The sequence below is a fragment of the Bos indicus genome, chromosome 21, assembly GCF_029378745.1.
Source record: "Bos indicus isolate NIAB-ARS_2022 breed Sahiwal x Tharparkar chromosome 21, NIAB-ARS_B.indTharparkar_mat_pri_1.0, whole genome shotgun sequence".
Lineage (NCBI taxonomy): Eukaryota > Metazoa > Chordata > Mammalia > Artiodactyla > Bovidae > Bos > Bos indicus.
In genome coordinates this window covers 66,446,696-66,467,385 of record NC_091780.1, presented here as the reverse complement: position 1 = coordinate 66,467,385, position 20,690 = coordinate 66,446,696, and the positions used below count along the sequence as shown (strand labels likewise).

The 20,690-nt window shown below is 54.9% G+C and overlaps 1 long non-coding RNA gene across 1 annotated transcript in view; it reads right to left on the bottom strand.

Annotated features, from left to right (window-relative positions):
• LOC139178262 (uncharacterized) overlaps positions 1-20,458 on the bottom strand; it is a 38,742-nt gene extending 18,284 nt beyond the window's left edge. Inside the window, exon 1 of the long non-coding RNA XR_011562725.1 lies at positions 20,325-20,458. This is a non-coding gene — a long non-coding RNA (uncharacterized lncRNA). The remainder of the gene's footprint in view (positions 1-20,324) is intronic.
• Between the last annotated feature and the right edge of the window lie 232 nt (positions 20,459-20,690).

The window sequence follows — 20,690 nt, the reverse complement described above, 5'->3', positions numbered from 1 at the left end:
TAGCCAGTAAGTGTGGCTTGGGGAGCCTCTTCCCCATCAGACTCAGAGAAGGTAGTCTGCCTCAACATCATTTTTTTTAAGGAGCCGCTGAACACCTATGCTGCTGCTGCTGCTAAGTCGCTTCAGTCGTGTCCGACTCTGCTCGACCCCATAGACGGAAGCCCACCAGGCTCCCCCATCCCTGGGAGTCTCCAGGCAAGAACACTGGAGTGGGTTGCCATGTCCTTCTCCAATGCATGAAAGTGAAAAGTGAAAGTGAAGTCGCTCAGTCGTGTCCGACTCTTCGAGACCCTATGGACTGCAGCCTACCAGGCTCCTCCGTCCATGGGATTTTCCAGGCAAGAGTACTGGAGTGGGGCGCCATTGCCTTCTCCAGAACACCTGTGCAGTTTTGCCTAAAGCAGAAAAAATAATGTTCAAGGACTCGAAAGCTTGTAAAACTTAAAAAAAATTCTATTATTTTTAATTTTTACAATGTTGTGTTGGTTTCTGCCAGACTACAATGCACATCATTCATAACTATATATATCTTTCCTCTAAAGGAAATCAACCCTGAGTGTTCACTGGCAGGACTGATGCTGAAGCTCCAATATTTTGGCCACCTGATGCCAAGAGCCAACTCACTGGAAAAATAAGACCCTGATGCTGGGAAAGACTGAAGGCAAAAGGAGAAGGGGACGACAGAGGATGAGATGGTTGGATGGCATCACTGACTCAATGGACGTGAGTTTGAGCAAACTCTGGGAGATAGTGAAGGACAGGGAAGCCTGACGTGCTGCAGTCCACAGGGCTGCAAGGAGCAACTGAACAACAACCCCTCCGTCTTAAGCCTCACCCCCTCCTGCTCTATCCCACCGCTCTAGGTCATCACAGGGCACCAACTGGGCTCCTTCTGCTATACAGGCAATGTGGGAGGGGCTCATGGGAGTCACAGCCCCTCTCGGAGGGATTCAGAGTGGAATCCCAGGCTCTCTGGAGGTCAAGGAAACCGTGGGGATGAACCTGCTCCTGCGGGTGAGGGGTGGTTCCGCTACCCCCACGTCAAATGCACTTATTTTTGTTTGTTTCTTCTTTAAACTTTTAATAAGTGAAACCTCCTGAGACAGCAAGCCAAATGTTCTCACCAAAAAGTAAAAAAAGGATAAATATATGAGGTGATCAGTTCAGTTCATTTGCTTAGCCGTATCCAAATCTTTGTGACCCCATGGACTGCAGCACTCCAGGCCTCCCTGTCCATCACCAAATCCTGGAGCTTACTCAAACCCATGTCCACTGAGTCGGTGATGCTATCCAATCATCTCATCCTCTGTCGTCCCCTTCTCCTCCCGCCTTCAATCTTTCTTTATGTGAGGTGACAGGCATGTTAATTATCTAGATGGGGAGATCCTTTCACGATGTTCGTACATGCTAAGTCGCATCAGTCATGTCTGACTCTTTGCGACCCCAGGCTCCTCTGTCCATGGCATTTCTCTGGCAAGAATACTGGAGTGGGTTGACATACTCTCCTCCAGGGGATCTTCCAGACCCAGGGGTGGAACCCACATGTCTCAGGTCTCCTGTATTGGCAAGTGGGTTCTTTACCATTAGCGCCACCCAGGAAACCTGTGTAAGTGTATCAAAACATCATTGATGTATTCTTCAAATATCTCGCAATCTTACATATGTCAATATGTCAATAAGGTAAAAAATAATTTTAAAAAAATGGAGCGTTGTAGATTCACAGGAAGTTGCAAAAGTAGTAGAGAACCCAAGAACCCATCACCTAGTTACTCTCATAGTTAATCTTACATTTTGTAGTGAAGGAATTTGATGTTGGTGTGGTGTTCGAGTATAGTTCTAGATCATTAAATTTTTTTTTATTTGGAGTAGTTGCTTTATGATGTTGTATTAGTTTCTACTGTACAGCAGAGTGAATCAGCTATATGTCCACATATATCTCCTCTTGTTTGGATCTCCTTCCTATAAGGAAAGGTCACCATAGAGCTTTAGGCAGGGTTGCCTGAGCTATGGAGAAGGCAATGGCACCCCACTCCAGTACTCTTGCCTGGAAAATCCCATGGACGGAGGAGCCTGGTGGGCTGCAGTCCATGGGGTTGCTAAGAGTCAGACATGACTGAGTGACTTCACTTTCACTTTTCACTTTCATGCACCGGAGGAGGAAATGGCAACCCACTCCAGTGTTCCTGCCTGGAGAATCCCAGGGACGGCGGGGCCTAGTGGGCTGCCGTCTATGGGGTCGCACAGAGTCGGACACCACTGAAGCGACTTAGCAGCAGCAGCAGCAGCAGTCTGAGCTATGCAGTAGGTTCTCACTAGTTACTATTTCATGAGTGGTATCAATGGTGTGTATGTGTCAATCTCAAATGTCTCGATCCATCCTATCCCTTCTGGGTACCCTAGGTATCCAGATGTTTGTTCTTATGTCTGTGTCTCTATTTCTGCTTTGTAAATAAGATCATCTACACTAATTTTTTCAGATTCTACATTTATGCGTTAGTATACAATATTTATCTTTCTCTTTCTGATTTACAGTTCTATGTCATATTTATCATTGGCTTCTCAGGTGGCTGTAGTGGTAAAGAATCCACCTGCCAGTGCAGAAGACATAAGAAACATGGGTTTGATCCCTGGGTTGGGAAGACCCCCTGGGAGGAGGGCATGGCAACCCACTCCAGTATTCTTGCCTGGAGAATCCCATGGACACAGTCCATGGGGTCGCAAAGAGCTGGACACGACTCAGTGACTGAACAGCGAGGCTAGAAGGGACGTGAGCGAGGACAGCTCTGGCTGCGGGCAGCTCCGGGTCTGAGGCAGGTGGCTGCGAGCAAATACCTGCATCTCAGTGAGACTCTTGCAGGATGGAGTGGTCTGGGCCCCACAAGCTTGACACCAGCAGCTCTGCCTCGGGAGATTAGCATGCAGTGCTTTGGAACTGTTTTGAAAAAGGGGGTTTCTGATTGAGAAGCTAGCTTGAATAATAACATCTAGTACTGTATTCTGAAGGGATAATTGTTTTATATTTATAAAGATTCTTAATTATCTGCAGCAAATGCATTTAGTTCACTTGGTAATTGAATTAAGGAAAATGTCTTTTCCGGCATTGTAAGTCGTTGCAATCATTAAAAAAAAAAAAAAAAAGACAGAATAACTTTAAAGTACTTCCCTACATGACCTAGACAATCTCGTTATTACTGAAAGCTGAGTAATTCCATTAAGGGCCCTGTCGGCTCTAATATAATGGGAATTCTGGGGATATGAACCAAATTAAAATCACAAGAGGTGATGGAAATTTCCTTTCGTTGGGGAGCCTGTGTTGACCCCCATCTAGAAATGGTCCTTCCCCTGTGGGCTCTGGACATACTTGTTTTTTTCATACTTACCACACTGTACTGTGATTATCTCTGGGTTCTCTGTACCCTGTTTATGCCCCAAATGCGTTTTTCTCTTGAGAGCTAGACCACGTCTTGCCTGCTTAGGAATCACGAAAAAGAACCCCAATGTTCATAGCAGCACTATTTATAACGGCTAGCAAGCAACCTAGGTGTCCACTGGCAGAAGAAAGGATAAAGAAGTTTTGGTACGTAAATACAACGGAATATTATTCAGTCATAAAAAGGAATGCATTCTAGTCAGTTCTGGTGAGGTGGATGAACCTAGAGCCTGTTATACAGAGTGAAGTAAGCAAGAAAGAGAAAAATTTTGCATATTAATGCATATATACAGAATCTAGAAAACTGGTGCTGATGAACCTATCTTCAGGGCAGGAAGAGATATGCAGATGTAGAGAACAGACTTTGGGCAGAGCAGGGGAAGGAGAGGGTGGGACGGATTGAGAGAGTAGCGTTGACATATATACACTGTCATGAATAAAACTGATAGCCAGTGGGGATTTGCTGCATGATGCTGGGAGCCTAGCTCTGTGCTCTGTCACAGCCTAGCCAGGCAGGGTGGGGTGGGGGTGTCAGGAGGGAGGGGACTTATGTGTACTTGTGGCTGATTCACATTGTTGGATGGCAGAAGCCAACACAATCATCTCCCAATTAAAAATAATAATAAAAAGAAGTCTAACCCTAACTGTAACACCCAAACTGAGTTTACACCTCTCCCTCCACACCTGTGAAGTTCTTCAGAAAGCAGCCTCTCAACATTTTATCTTTGGATGGACACATCTTTTAGTGGACTCCAACAGCCATATGGGGTTGCAAGATCCAAGTCATGGAATGTTGTCGAGGACGCCTTGGCCAGGGGACCCTCAGGCCCCAGGGGACTTGGGCCTTGATGCCGGAGCCTGGGCTTGTCAGGCAGCTTGGGTGGCGGTGGTGGGCGGAGAGTCAAGAGGAGCCCAGACCAACAGGCCCTGGACTTCGAAGAAAAATCAATACGCGTCTGGCTTTTATTGTACCATAAAGGTGTCCCTGGTTGCACGGCCACCTCCTGGCCCCCTGCATGCCCAGTGAGCTCTGCCAATTAGGGAGCTGCCTGCCGCACCCTTACACGGCCCCCTGAGGCCATCGGAGGGGCCCGCGTCTGCTCTGGTTCTTCATGGTGGTAAAACCCACTGGGATTTCCCACAGCAGCGGGGCGGGGATGGGGTGGCTCCCTGGATCTTCCAGAGGAGCATGAATTCAGCCAATAATCACCCAAGTGCCAGACCAGATGCTGGATCAGCCTCTGCTGATGCCACAGGGACCCCACCAGATGGGCCACTTAATGCCCGGAGCCTACAGTCCAGTGCGGAGATCGATGCTGAACTGGTAAATGACTCAAAAGCAGGGTGAGTGCAGACTGATGTGTTATCCACCAAGCAATAAACCGGGGCGGGGCGGAGGGCGGTGATGGAGGCGCAGAGGGCGGGGCAGGCGGGCGGCTGCAGACCGTTGGGCTGCTGCCCGCACGCTGGGTGCTTGGCGCTGAGCTGGCGTAGCCAGTTACCCACCACTCTCAAAGGGGACCGTCTTCTCCTCCCCGACTCTGGGCTCTTCTCCTGACCCCCCTTCCTCTCCCCATCACCTTCCCATGCTGACTCCAACACACGCCCGTGGCTCTGACGTGCTCCTGCCGTCAGGGCGCCAAGCTGCCGCCTCTCTTTCATTTCTTATTTCAAATGCTCGGGCGGAGACTGAGATCCCCATTGTCCAGTCTGCGCATCGGCTGTCCCAGGCAGGTCCACCCTGGGGCCATCGGCCAAGGCCTGTGCGGAGTGGACGACCCACCCGCCCGGGACACAGGTGCCCGGCAGGGGATGCCATGCTGCAGAGAGGCACGAGGCCTGGGATCGAGTCCTGATCCACCCTTATCAGGGGTGTGGACTTGAGCAAGCCTCTTGCCTCCGCGCCTCAGCTCTGTCACTGGGGCCCGGGATGGAAACCAAGGGAAGTTGTGTCCAACCCCGGGCAGGGTGGGCAGGGCACACGAAGGGGTTTTCTATACGGATGGGCAAGATGTAAGGGCTGCTGCCGATAGCCAGGCACTCACAGGGCAGTTCCGGATACGTGCTCGCTACCCATTTTTATAGAATTCCACATCCTTTCTGGATCCTGGGATTACAAAACAGCCACTGGGAAATCACGCACCCCATTAACACTGAGACTTTTATGTATTTACAATTCAGCTTAAATTTTTACCAAGAGAGGTTTTCAAAATGTAACATGTGTTAGTCACCACGTGAATTGCGAAACCAAGGAAATATCTCCAAAGTGCTGGCCTTGACAATGTAATCTGGCAGGGCTTGGGGAGGAATAAAAATAACGCTTCTCAGCATTGCCGCCTTGACCGGTAGGTGGGGCACATGGAGCCCTCCCTGGGCTCCCAGGTAGATTGTTGGCATGTGTGCAGGTCTCCTCTCCTCCGCCCTGGCCATGCCCAGCCGTCAGTGGGGAGTGGGGAAGGAAGGAGACTGGGGAGTCAGGGGGCCTGGTTTGAATCCTAGGGGAGCCACCCACTGGCCAGGTGACCTCGGGCATTTTCCAGACCCTGTTGTGCACAGAGAAGTTAGGGGACTGCCCACGGGGGCACTGCAGTGATGAGAGGTCCTCACCTCTGGCCCCTGGCCTCCCAGGTAGGTTCAAACCCAGAGGCACTGTGGCCCCCGAAAGCCTGAGGCAGCCTCTAGGGTTGGAGCCCCGTTTGGGAGGATGGAGGGGCGGCGCCCGGACGTCCCCCGCAGCTGTATGGCCAGCTTGGTTTTCTAAACACAACAAGCCAGCCCTTCCCCACGGAGCTACAAGCCCGCAGGTGGCTGGAGGAACATGTGGTTTCTGGATGTGACATGAAAGTTAGCATTTGCAAGCTCTCTGTCTGGGTTCTCTGGGTTTGTTTTTCTTGCTTTTACGGCCCTGAAATATTCCCGATCATGTTTATGTTGAGGCAGGATGCGTGGAGGCCAAGCGCTGCCGTATCACGATCGGCTCCATCATCCCTCCAAATAGCACCAGCGGGGTCCTGAGCCAGCTGAGCACAGAGCCCACCACACAGGCGCCAGGCTTCTGGGCACCTGTCCACCACCTCACCCCTGCCTGCGCCAACTGCATCCCGGCCCCCACCTGGGAGCCCCTATCCATTGGTGGTGTCTGCTTCCCCCGGGCTCCACGTGAATCATTTCTGACCCTCGCTGCAGATGGGGAGTGATGGTGTGTTCAGTCGCTCAGTTGTGTCTGACTCTTTGGGACCCCACGGATTGCAGTCCACCAGGCTCCTCTGTCCATGGAATTCTCCAGGCAAGAATACTGGGGTGGGGAGCCATTCCTCCTCCCGGGGATCTTCCTCATCCAGGGATCGAACCTGTATCTCCTGCCTTGGCAGGCAGGCTCAGTGGATGGCTCTACCACTGAGCCATCATCAGGAAAGCTCCTCCCTGGTGGCTCAGACAGTAAAGAATCCGCCTGCAGTGCAGGAGACCCAGGTTCCATCCCTGGGTTGGGAAGATCCCCTAGAGGAAATGGCTACGCACTCCAGTATTCTTGCTTGAGAAATCTCATGGACAGAGGAGCCTGGTGGGCTACAGTCCAAGGGTTGCAAAGAGTTGGAGAAGACTGGGCAACTAACACTGTTATGGAGAGTGGGGACCTGGATTAATTATTCCTATGCTGCAGAGGATAAAACTGAGGCTTGAAAGTGACTTTCTGTACATCCTGAGGCTCAAGGTCACACAGCAGTGCAAGATGAAGTTAGGGTTGAAAGCGGCCACTGTTTCTATCCTCTTGTTTCTGTTCTGCGTCCCCCCGCCACGCCCGAGGGCGACGCCTCAGTTTCTCACTGCAGTTCCGAAGCTCTCGGAGCCTCCGCTGATGACACCCACTGTGGCCAACAGCCTTCGCCCTTGGCTCCGTCTGGGCCTCCCCTTTGGCTTGGATTATATGCCACCTAATGCCCCTCTCCCGATCACCAGCTCTGCTTTTTAATTGTCTATGTTTTGCCTGCTCCCCGAGACTGTGAACCCAGAAGGACAGGAACCATGGGCCTGCTGCCCTGTGCCTGGCCTGGGGTGGCCACATAGCTGACTCTTAACCACGCTTGTTGAATGATGACTTGTTATTATTCCCTGAGGCTGGGTTCCAGCCTGTGTCTGGCCACAGGAGGCCAGAACCTCCCCTCCCCCCCACCAACCCCACACACACCCCTGCTCCCAAGTCCTTGGCTGGCTAGCATTTCAAATGATATTGTTTCATATTAAATTATTTTAAATTCCATGGACCCGGGTTTCACAATCAAATAATTCGATCTTGTTTACAAATGGAATTTTTACTTTTTGACAGTTTCTAGCTTTGCTGGGCTGGATGGTCAGGAGAGCGTGTCCTCTCGTGCCCTCCTGTCTACCTCTGCTGCCTTCCCTGGGATGCCGTGGAGCCAGGGAATGGTCTTGGGGGGTGGGTGGCGGGCACCCAGCATGGCTGTGGGGGAGGCTGCCCCTCCAGTGGGCACTGGGCACAGAGGCCTCCCCTGCCTTTGACCTTCTGTCATGAGTAAACCCATAAATTACAGAATAGGAAGGGACCACTGATACCTGTCATTCCAACCCCACTTTACAGACTAGGACACTAGGGTTCAAGACCACAGTCCCTGTGGGTGGCCGGGACCCTATGCTTGCTCTTTGGACGCCTTCTCCAAGGGCTATTCCACATCCTGTCTTCCTCTGTCTATACTGATGAAATCTTTCCATGTTGCTTTGAGCTATGGAGACATAGACGTGGGGAGACATGACCTTTGATCCCTAGATGCTCATAATCTGGGTTCTGGGGTGGGGGGTGGACAAGGAGACAAAAAGTGGCCATGCGCTGAGGCTGGTGGGCCCCTGGATGGAGCAGGGGCAGGTTTGTGAAGGCACAGACATGGGCTGAGCTGGGTGGTTGCCGCCCACCCCTTCTTAGGAGATGGTTGGACTCAGCATATGAGTACGTTGACCAACGTGCAAAACTTTAGTCTCCCAGAGAGTCCCCATCACCCTGGAGGCTGCCTCCTCGCCCCGCAGCGCCGTCACCACTGATCACAGATTGGCAGCCTCTCCTCCAGAACTTGGTCTAAGCAAGTGACGGTCCCGGAGCGGGGGACGTGCTTCCTTGCTTTGTGGCCACTCGCGAGGGTGACCTGGGTTGGCCCCAGCAGCAGCCCTGCTGGGCTTGGCTCAGAACGGTATCTGGCTGTTTCCAGAAGTCTCCGGATCTCTGAGTTCGGAGCTAAACCTCCAAGAACACGCCTGTGCGGGCCGCCCCCACGGGGCAGCAGTGCTCGCGTCTCCGCCAGCCCTGGGGGTTGCGGAGGGCTCCTCAGGAAGGGCCTAGAGGAGGTTGGTTGACAACGTCCCAGCTAACTTCTCAGCACAAAGGCAGGCACTTCATGCTGTGAAGGTCCTGGGAGACGATTGCAGGGAGGGCCCGACAGGCACTGTGGCTCCAGCCCATGCTGCTGGGGCCCCGACGTGCCCTGGAATCCTGGAGCCCACTCCCCACCTCTCTGTCTCGTCACTGTGACCTTTGTGGTCCTCACACATCTCACAGGGCTGACCCCATCTGGGCACCTGGGGTCAGAGTGCAACCTACGCGGACAGTGGAGACGCCCTGGGCCGGCAGGGGACGCCTCGGGCCGGAGGAAATGTACATCCAGCCAAGCTGAATGTGTGTCCACACTTTGGGCCAGAATCGACGTTTCTAGGACTCTAACTTCTGGATGTCCTGGTGTCGGTAACCATTCAGGATGTCACACGGGCACCTAAAGCCTCCTGAGAGAGAGGGAGGTGCGTCTACCTGTGTGTGTTGGGACAGACAGGTCTCCAAAATAAACAAGGTGAAAAGAGCAAGATGCCAAACAAAGTGGGATCCCTTTTCGAGTTTGAAAAAAAGATAGAGGGTCTTCCTTACTGGTCCAGTGGTTAAGAATCAGGCTGCCAATGCCGGAGACGTGAGTTTGATCCCTGATCTGGGAGGATCCCACCTGCCCGTGCATCTCAACTACTGAGCCTGTGCTCTGGAGCCCAGGAACCACAACGACTGAGCCCACAAGTCACAGCTACTGAAGCCCAGGCGCCATAGAGGCTCTGTAACGAGAGAAGCCCCCACGGTGGGCAGCTATGCACGCAATGAAGCGTGGCCACGGCTCATGGCAACCAGGGAGAGCTTGCAGGCAGCAACGAAGACCCGGCAGAGCCAAAAAAACAAACCAGTAAGTTACTTAAAGAGTTAAGAAAAGATAGCTAGATAGATGGAGGTATATGCTCTGGACGTACCCCAGCGGCAGGCGCATGGACACAGGCCACTGAGCACCCAGCTCCTAGGCTCTACACGTTGTTAACTCACTGAGTCCTTGGAAGACCCCAGGAGGTAGATATTGCCATCCCACTCACTTTGCACATAAAGAAACTGAGGCCTGGGAGGCGAGGAGTTGAACCCCTGACCAGGGTGCTGCTGGGGAGGGTGGCTGGAGAGGGCGGTCAGGGCTTCCAGCTTTCCATGTTCACCTTTGTGTCCTCCGAGTTTTCATCCCAGCTGAGTGTGTGACTCTATTTGAGAAAACATCAAAGGGTATCCTGGACAGAGGTAGGAAGCCTTTAATTCCTTTACTGTGTTTTTCTGTATTAAAGAGGAAAACAATCATGTCATTTTAAGAACTCACCCTTTGCCCAAAAGAGAGAATAACTCTAGGAGCAGGCATAGAGAACAGACGGACCCCAAGGGGAAGAGACGGGGGGAGGAGTTTGGAGATTGGGATCGACACATACACACTATTGATAGTATGCATAAAAAAGGGCTTCTATTTTATAGGCTTGGGGCTTTTATACTATGCATAAGATGGGCATAGTATCAGGGCTTTCCTGATAGCTCAGTTGATAAAGAATCTGCCTGCAAAGCAGGAGACCCTGGTTTGATTCCTGAGTCAGGATGATTCGCTAGAGAAGGGATAGGCTACCCACTCCAGTATTCTTGGGCTTCCCTTGTGGCTCAGCTGGTAAAGAATCTGCCTGCAATGCAGGAGACCTGGGTTTGATCCCTAGATTGGGAAGATCCTCTGGAGAAGGGAAAGACTACCCACTCCAGTATTCTGGCCTGGAGAATTCCATGGACTGTATAGTCCATGGGGTTGCAAAGAGTTGAACATGACTGAGCGACTTTTGGAGAAGGCAATGGCACCCCACTCCAGTACTCTTGCCTGGAAAATCCCATGGATGGAGGAGCCCGGTGGGCTGCAGTCCACGGGGTCACTACGAGTCGGACACGACTGAGCGACTTCACTTTCACTTTTCACTTGCATGCATTGGAGAAGGACATGGCAACCCACTCCAGTGTTCTTGCCTGGAGAATCCCAGGGACGGGGGAGCCTGGTGGGCTGCCGTCTATGGGGTCACGCAGAGTCGGACACGACTGAAGTGACTCAGCAGCAGAGCGACTTTTACTTCACTATAAAATAGGTAACTAATGAGAACTTACTGCATAGAGCAGGGAGTTCTATTCAGTGCTCTGTGGTGACTTGAATGGGAAGGAAATCCAAAAAGGATATATATACAGAGTTGATTCCTTGTGGCTCACTGGTAAAGAATCCTCCTGCCAATGCGGGAGACCCTTGTTTGAACCCTGGGTTGGGAAGACCCCCTGGAGAAGGAAATGGCAACCCACTCCAGTGTTCTTGCCTGGAGAACCCCACTGACAGAGGAGCCTGGCAGCCTACAGCCCATGGGTCACAAAAGAGTTGGACAGGACTTAGCAACTAAACAGTAGCTGATTCACTTTACTGTACACCAGGAACTAACCCAACATTGTAAATCAGCGATACGCCAATAGCTATTTCTCATAGAGAAGAAAATTAAAAAGAAAAAAGCTAGGACTGCAGTTAAGTGATCCCCAGTCTTGGGGGGAGGGCGTCCCTGGGTGTTTGCTTATGGAAATCAGCTGTTTCCCGTGATTTCCAGAATGTGGGATGTGAGAGATTCCTGCCTGACTTCTACTCCAAAGCGGGCAAGAGGAGAGGGTTGGTGGCAAGGGAAGGGGCTGCCTTGCTCTAGGAGTCACAGGGGGTCCACCTGGCACCCACGCTGGACCCCCGGGGGGCTGCCCTACCACCCTGAGCTGGAGCTGGGAAAGATGAAGCCGGGTATTTCTTGCCATCGTAGCTTGATAACCAAGATCAAACCTGCCCAGGAATTATATTTAGTCCAGGACAGGATTCCGAGGCCACCTGGCCCCCAAGCAGGGGGCCCTAAGCCGCCCATCTTGCCTCATCCAGTCTCTGAATCCAGCGCACACTTGAGCTCGAGGACACTGCTCTGTGGCTTGCATGGCTATTGAGAGGGTGACGTTGCCATTGGTGACCACAGGTGTCCTGGCAGCCTGAACAGAAAGGCTACTTCAGGCTCCAACAAGGCCCAGGTTTCCAGGGGCGACAGCGGAGCCTCAGCCTGGCAGGCGTCCAGCTCTGCCCTGACCAGCTTGGCGAGCTCCCTAGAAGCTCCCCTCCCCCAGTCCTCAGTTTCCCCACCTGTAAAACCCTGGGAGTGACTTAGGTGGCCTCAGGCCTTTAAGATGGTGGCAGATGCCAGCCCCTGGCCTTGCTCCTGCTTCAGGTGAGAGGAAGGATGAACCGGGGGGCCTCTGGGATGCTGGTCCAGTCTCCATGGAGACCAGCTCACTTTCTCTCCTGGGCCAGCCTCCGTATGGTTACCTCGGAAGACGGTGGGCTCTAGCCATATGCCTCCTGCTGGGGGCTGGCCTGATTTTTAGAGCTCTGGAACGCCAGAGATGGAGGTACCCCAAAAGATGAAGGGCCTCCCTTCATAGAGGATAAAACCAGGCTGTAGAGGAGCTATGAAGGCAGCCCCCAAGTGCTGGCCTGAGGCCCCCACCCCCTGAGGCTGAGCAGCAAGACTGCCCCACCCCCATCAGCAGCTTCCTTCATTCTCCACGTCTGCCAACCTGCACAGTGAATCTTCTGCCTCTACACGGGCCTCCCCCCGGACCCAGACTTCATGTCCTGAGCCTGCCCTCTTATGCCCAGTGACGGCGGGGAGGGTGGCAGGGCAAGATTCCCTCCAAAGTGTCCATGAGGCTGTTTCTGTTTTGTATGTAGATTCATCTGCATTGCTTTTTTTCGTTCCACATACACCCACTCCAGGATTCTCGCCTGGAGAATTCCATGGACGGAGGAGCCTGGCGGGCCACAGTCCACCCAGTTGCAAAGAGCTGGACGTGACTGAGTGATGAACACTTTTACTTTCATAAGCAACATCAGATAATACTTCTCTGACGTCACAGTATGAAAAACTCTGAGTCTATCCCTGTCGCTGCAAATGGCAACCTTCTTTTTAATGGCTGAGCAACATTCTATCATGTGTAGGTACCACATCTTCTTTCCATTCATCTGTTGATGGGCTAGTTCAAGGTTGGACCATATAAGAGCCACTTCAAAGCTATAAAAGGCTGTCAGATCAACAAAACCAAATGAAAGGGACTATCAACCCAGAGATTGATAGGTTGACTATCAACCCAACAGTCATAAAAGCCACAAAAGATGGGTTTGGCTGCACAGGTCAGGTCCACACATCAGTGGGTCCCTCTGGGAGGGCCTCTCAGAACCCCTGGGCTCCGGGGTGGGGGAGGTGGAACATTCTGGGTTGGAGGGGAGGCCCCACTACTCCTCTCCTTTCTTCCCCCTTCTCTTGTCCCTTTCCTGCATCTCTGGTGCTGGCCAGGTCCTCCACTGGGCCTTTGCACATACTGATGTCAGAGCCATCCTGCCTTAAAGGGCAGTTTTGTCTTCAGCAACACTTCCCTGGCCACTTGATTGATGCAAACACGGTCCCTCTCAGCTGCACACCCTGCCCTGCCGGGCCCTCTCCACTCGGGAGTCAGTGCCATTTTAAGGGACTTGGTGGCGAGGGCAGGTGTCTGGCCACATCTGGTGGGCACAGAGCTCCCCTGCCCACTGTCCCCCACTCAGGGGCCACCAGAGACTCGTGGAGCCTGAAACAGACCTGAGGGGAAAGAGCCAGGCACAGACCTGTCCCACCAGATCCATGTCCCGCCCCCCACAGCCCCAGTTCTATTACTCGCCCCAAGAGTAAGTTGGTGATCCATTTCCTAATTTTCACTTGCTGCCTACAGAAAGGCTAGAAAGGTTGAAGTGTTTGTGAAAGCAATCTGCCAACTAAAATGCACGGCGCAGGTGTGTGTACACGTGCACGAGTGTGTGTGTATGTGTACGTGTGCATAGGTGTGTGTGTGCACAAATGCACATATTCCTCCTTGTGTGTACAGAGGATGCAGGGGCAGCCTGTCCTGGCCACGTGATGGTGACGATCATTGAGGCAGCAGGAGAGCCCACTGAGGCTGGAGCAGGGAGGCTGCGGTTCTGCCCCCGGGCAGCCGTCAGAAGCAGAGGAAAACGACTCAGCTCTCCCAAGGCCCGGGAGGGGAACGCAGGAAGCCAGGGAACAGCTCTCCTCCATGTTGCCAGGGGACCTTCCTCCTGGAAGACAGGAGCTCAGGGTCTCTTCCTCGGTAGAAGGATGCTGGCCGTGGACCCCAGGGGCTCCTCATCAGGCAGAGTGTCATGGTCTTCCAAGGCTAGGAGAGCCGGCCTAACCCCAGCTCTGCTCTTGCTGTGTGACCCGTAGTTATGTGAACACCCTCTCTGGGCCCTGCATGTACCACCTGCAACACAGGGGCAGGGTGGGAGAAGAGCAGCACCCACACCCCCTAACTGCTGTCAGGGCTGGCACCAGGGCACCAAGCAAACAGTGGATTGTCTGCAGAGGCTGGCATGGGTGGTACAGACCCCTTGTCTGTCCCCTGTGCCTTGGGGTCCCATGGGGGCAGCATGACTCCATCCAGGCTCTGAGAATCTTGTGCTGGACTGCATGGGCTCACATCTGCCGTGGGGACCCAGGAAGTGACAGGAAGAGAAGCCTGGAGCTGGGCTGGCAGCAGGAGAAGGATTTTGCTGGGAGGCTTATTTGGGGGCAGGCATCCTGGGCAGGACCAGAGGTGTGGCAGGAAGGCCTGGGGATGAAAGTGGCCGGTGCGTGGGTACCTTGAGCCCAGCCCTTACCTCCAGCATGACTTCCCTGGATTTGCACTGTGACCCAAGGAGGTGGGTGCTGTCAACCCCACTATGAGAGGAAGCCCATTGAAGGGCGGTGACACCCTCAATGCCAGGGTGCTAGGAAGTGGTGGCCTGAGTGTCAGCGGGATGCTCTGACTCCGGGGCTGGAACCCAGGAAACAAAGCAGCTGGGGACTGTGGGCACCCTGGGCTGTCTCCAGCTCCTCCATCCACCCCCGCAGCTCTGAAAACAGGGATCTATGAACTCCGCGATGCAGCCCACTGGGATGAGGGCATCACTCTGGCAGGTGGCAGCCATCGTTGGGAAGGAAAGGGTAACAAAAGTCAGAATTCACGATGCGGTTAGAGAAATCCTCTTCTGGGGAAGTGTTTTGGTTCTGTGTGTACAAAGAGCTCACCCCTTATTTCACGTGAAGCCGCTATGAGTGCCCTGGGATGAGACTGGCCGTCTCCTTTCTCACCCCAGCCACCGTCAGCAAGCCCTGGAAGCCACTGCGTTCGGCCTTTCTCGGCTCCTCAGGGGCCTCCGGGCTTTTGTTCTCTGAACAAGAACGCCGGTGCCGGGCACAGGACAGGAGCCAGGCCGTGCTGGAGGGTTTCCGTGCCGCGGCCCTACCCTCATGCTGGCGCGCTGGTTGGGCAGGGGGTGGCGCCCCTGTGTGAGGTCTGGGTGTTCAGCGTGTTGAGGTTTGGCTGCAGCTGAATGAGGGGGACCCCAAGGCTCTGGCACGGGCCATGTTGTCCTCTCTTCGTGAGTCCCACGGAGTCCCTCACCTGCTGGCCAGAGGTGCCCCGAGGTCCCTAAACCCCAGGTCCCAAAGCTGTTCCACCAGGGCGCTCTCTACTCTGAGAGGCGCTAAACCCTGTGTAATCACAGAGGGTGGGCAGAGACAGAGACCTCCCACTCTGGGGCCACACTCCATGTGGGTGATGAGCAGAGTGCCTTGGGGAGGAGGTGGATGTCCAGATGATGTGGAGATGGGGGGTCAGGGGCCAAGAAATGCCAGGCTGGCCTGGGAGCCTGTGGGGAAGAAGCCAGCAGTGGGCACCTGGAAGGCGGCCACTGGGTGATCAGATTTGTTTTCCAATCAGGTCACTGACTCTGGCTGGAGTGGGGGGCTGGCCCCGTGTACCTGACTCTTTCCTAATGACTCTCCTCTAACCAGAGGAAGGCCAGACTTGTGTTGGAAGCCTGGGATGTGAGCAAAAACCACAGTGCATCCAGTTTCAAGTGAAGCTGTCTCCCCTCCTTTGGGCATTGCCAGACACTGCCACTCCTTTTGTTTATTATCTCCATCAAGTTTTAAGGTCTCCCAGACTGGAGGCCATTTTTCTAAATATCTTTGAACATTCCGATGTTCAGAACACGTGGGCTGGCTGTTTTGATCTTAGAGGGTGCTGGGGGCCAACCTCCCCAAGGAAGGCTGGGGAGAACCTTCAGATGCCAACCCTGCAGGGGGGTTCCTTCCCTTCCTGGTCTCAGGCCTCCTGTTTGGGCAATTCTAAGTCCCTGGAAGGTGGCTCAGTGGTAAAGAACCTGACTGCAATGCAGGAGACGTGGGCTCAATCCCTGGGTCGGGAAGATCCCCTGGAGGAGGGCATGGTAACCCACTACAGTATTTTTGCCTGGAGAATCCCATGGACAGAGGAGCCTGGCGGGCTACAGTCCATAGGGTCACAAAGAATCGGACACGGCTGAGCAACCGAACACACGCACACAGGCCCCTGGAAACCTTCAGTTGTAATAAACAAGCACAAAGCAAGCTGGCTTTCCCACAGGAGGCCACATGCTCCTTCTGCCCTCCTGGTTTTCCCGTTTGCTACACTGCCTGGCCCAGGTGCCACAGAAGGGGCCTTTGTTTTCCTTCTGTGAACTAAACACATAGAACAAAACAAAAATAGAAACAAACAAAAAAAAACCCCCAACACTCTCACACACACATAACTCCACCGTGTCCATAGTCAGGACGGAGGCTGGAAGCACTGTCACCTGGCTTCACGTGGCGTGAACAAAGACAGCCGTGCTGGTCAGGCTGGGCCTCTCCAGGTGCCAGGGGAGCCCAGGGGTTTCTTGCATCCCAGGTCTGGGTCCATACTTCGGTCACTTGTTTTTGTGAAAATGACCAATGGACCCCCAACGAGGCTGCTGAGGGGGCCACCAGATTTTTAAAGGAGGGAAAACATCATAAAATGGAGGAGGAGGGTCCTCCAGATGGGACCAAAACGTGGACACAGGGGCAGCAGGGTACGAGGTGCCCAGGCTTGCCGTGTGGGTCTGTTCTGCACGCCCGCGGCACCTCCTGCACCCCCACTGCACACCCGACCCTCTGACCGCCTCCCATCACACCCTCACACACATAAGGGGTCCGAGCCGCGTTGGCATAGATACAAACAAACGTTTTGGCCTGGTACTCCATCCAGTAAGCCCCCACCTGCGGAACCGCAGGGTCCCTCAAACTGCAGTGCGACCAGCTGCCTCTCAGCTCTTCTCCCGCGTTTCCAAGAGACAACAAAACACGTTTTCCCCTTTCCTGTCCAGTTTAAAGGTTGTTCCTAAAAAGCCATAGTCAACTTACTTTTGGTTTTTTGAAGCAGAAAATTATTTACCAAGAACACACGGCTTATTTGTTTTACTCTAAGCTACTCCTTTATTGAAACAATATCACTGGAAAAGCCATTTCAGTACAAATGGAAGATGAATTGAAAAATGGATTTTTTCCTTTTTTTAACCATCACTGGAGTTACTGATTTAAGCGCAGTTGTAGTTCAAACAAAGCCAAGGTCACTCAGTTTGTTACATAATAGTGAAATAGTGCTGTTTTGTACAAAACAAAACCAGATATTCTTTCAGTTAAAAAAAAAAAATTGGTGATTTTGCCTGTGCAACTTTTATCTCAAGTAGAAGATGATTCTAATTTTATCTGTGTTCAATAAGCAGATATTTTAAAAAAATCATGAGGCTGGACCTGTTTACTTTTCCTTACAGTTCTCTGAGCAGCTGGAGAAAGTAAAATCACCTTGAATCTAATGTTTTCTGAGCACACTACAATAGCCAGGTCCCTTAGACCCATCTGGAACGAAATTAATTACATCTATGTGTTAGTTTAATAGGAAACAATTTTATTTTCGCTTGTATTTTCCTCCGGGATCTTAGGGAAAAAAAGAAAAAACAAAACAAAAACCCAGGATATCAGGAAAAGGCTTTGGTTCCTCATGGCCCATTTTCTCTTCAGGCTTTTTTTGGTTTCCAGCTTCTGTTTTTTTAAATTTTTTACTGTTTTTTTTTTCTTTTTGTTTGAAAAATACACAAAATGGGTATTTTAAATATCAAATAATTATAGAATTTGAACATGACAAAATTTGAGAGCCACTGTACATTTTGACAAAAAATATTATTAAAAATTACCGTCTGCTTTCACTCTATTTACATTCAAACGCCATCCTTTTCATTTCATATCTTCTGATCTGTTCAACCTACCATTTGTTACATATGTAAAAGTTCTGCCGACTATTTCAGAGAATATTTGGGGGAAGAGTAAACAACCGACCTGTAAAATTTCTACGGAAGCACGCTTGCTTAGTTCACATTAGTTTTAAACACCGTGTCGTGCTTGAAATGGCAAGTGTCGCTCGTGGGCACCGTGAGGCGGCTGCCCGGACTCGGGGTCGCGGCTCTTGGCGCGGCGCGGCAGGGCCGCCGAGGACCTTACCCTCGTCCCGAGGCCCGGCTCCGCCCGCAGCCCCCGGGCGCACTCCCGCTGTCCCCCGGCCCGGGTGCCGCGCGGCCTTTGGGTCTTTACCGAGGCGAACGGAGGCGTGGGAGAGACCCCCGCGGGGACGAGATGAAGGTGCGCGGCCTGCGTTTCGGCTCCAGCCGCGGGTCCCACCTGCTTTGCCCGGCCCCCGTGCGCCCCAGAGCCGCCGCCGCCACCGAAGCGCACGGCCAAGGCCAGCTGTCGGGACACCCTGAGCTCGTTTGGCTTCCACTGGGCTTTTTATCTGCCTCCTCTATCCCGACTAGTTCCGGATTTGCAACCTCACAGGTGTAGGAACTGGGCTGGGCCGGGCTCTTGGTCTTTCGGGGACCCCCCCGCAGGGGACTCCACCTCCACCCCCCAGCAATGACCCCTGTGAGCGCACGGCCGGGCCCAGGGCCACGGGCAGGGAACGATCTAGGAGGCCGGGGCTCCGAGCTCGCACTCCGCCGCCGCAGGCAGTGGCTCGACCTTCGCCTAGCGCGGCGCCCCGGAGCTGTCCTGGGAGCACGGCCTCCGTCAAGTCGGGCAGGCTAGAGGAGGAGACCCCAGAACGTGTGGGCACAGGGCAGGAGCCCGCGGGCGCCATCGGAAGCAGGTGCGGCAGGGCAGCGCGGCGCAGACACTTGCTCTCGGCCCCCCGCGACCCTTGAAGGCTGGGACGCCCAGCCCTCCCGGGAGGGCGCGACCACCCACGCCGCCGCGGCCGTGTGAACCTGGCCCTGACCTAGGCCTGGGGGCGCTGCGGGTCGGGGCGCGGGCGGGGGCGGGGGGGGGGGCTCTGCTTGGCCACCATTTGCCAGCCCCGCATCACCATCCCGAGAGACCTGTCCTCAGTCGGGAGACCCCCAAATCGACCTGCTCCGACCGAGCCCAGCCGACCCCCAACGCCCCGAAACCCCAGGCCAGCCTGGGCGGCTGGGCCCCGCGGGCGCCAGGCACCGGAGGGGGAGGGCCCCGAGGGCCTGGGGCGCCGTTCCAAAGGCCAGAAAATGGAAACTGTGCGAAAAGAATCTCCAAATCCGGCCGGGCCCAAAGCCCACCGGCTTACATAAAGCCCCAGGAGCCCGCCCGCCCGCCCGCGGACTCCCCTCCCGGGGGTGAACAATCGGCCGGCCCCTGGCCAGGCCGTCCTGGGGTTGGCACCACCACCGACCCCCTGACCAAGGGCCTGGCGTGACCCCGGGGAGGAGAAGGGGGTCTCGGTCTCTTCCCACCGTCTGCCCCGAGAAACATTTAACTGGCCTTTAATCACATTAGCAGCCGGCCCCAATTAAGGCCGCGGGCGGGGGAGGCAGGGGAAACCGCCGGCCGTGTCACTTGAGGATAAAGGTCCTTTATGCCCCAGGCCTGGCCTGGGGCGACGCGGCGGGCCGCCGTCCCCAGCCTTTGATTGCAGGCGCCTGGGCCTCGCCGCCGCCGCCATCTCTTTGCCCCTTCAAACTACCCCCGCCCCCGATCCCCCTCCCCTGCCCCCACTGTGCCATCGCCCTCGGGTGACCCGGTGGCCGGGCAGGACAGCGACCCAGGCCCGGACTCGAGCCCGCGCCCCCACGCCGGCCTGGACGGGCCCTCCTCCGGCCTGGGCCTGCGCCTGCGCGCTGGGAGCGCTCGAAGGGGCGGCTGCGGGGCTCACCGAGAGCCCTCGGGACGCGCCGCCTGCCCGCCGACGCCCAGCTCCCGGCCGGGACCCTGGTAAGGCCGCTGCCCACTAAGTGGTTCGGAGGGAGGGTGACCCTCGCCGTGGGCGGCCCGGGAAGGTCACCCGCGGGCTTTCTGGGCTCTGTCTGACCTCCTGGGCTCGCGGTGAGCCCCGCTGGGCCCTCCGGCCTGGCCCAGGACCAGTCGGGAGCCAGGCTGGCTGGTCTCCGGGGTCCCAGGCTCCGGCGGCGGCGTCGGGCCTCTGGCGCACAGGGAACACCAGGCCAGGGCGGTGGGGCCGGCCCGCGGCCTTCTGCTTGGCTCGCCGGCCCAGCGCGGCGGAAAGCGCGCGCTCGAGGGCCGAGCGTCCCCGCGCAGTGCTTACCTTGCTCGGGCGCCCGGACCGCACTCGTTCCCCTCGCTCCTCCTCGAGGGTCGCCCGGGGCGCGCTCTGGACGGGTCGGGGTCGCGCGAGGACAGCGGCCGCCCGCGCCGCCGGAATGCCTGCCGAGGCTGCCGCCGCCGCCGCCGGCCGCGACGCCCGGGGGGCCGCCGGGGACCCCCGCCCGCCCGCCCCACGGCGGCAGCTGCAGCCCGGAGCCGCGTGACCCCGGCCCCGACCTCCCCGCGCTCGGCTGTTTGTCTCGCACAAAAGAGAACACTCATATTTTTCTTTCCCCGGCACCGATTTAACACCCGCCCCATCTCCCCTCCCCCGAATTACCCCCCACCTCCCACACGCTTCGCTGAG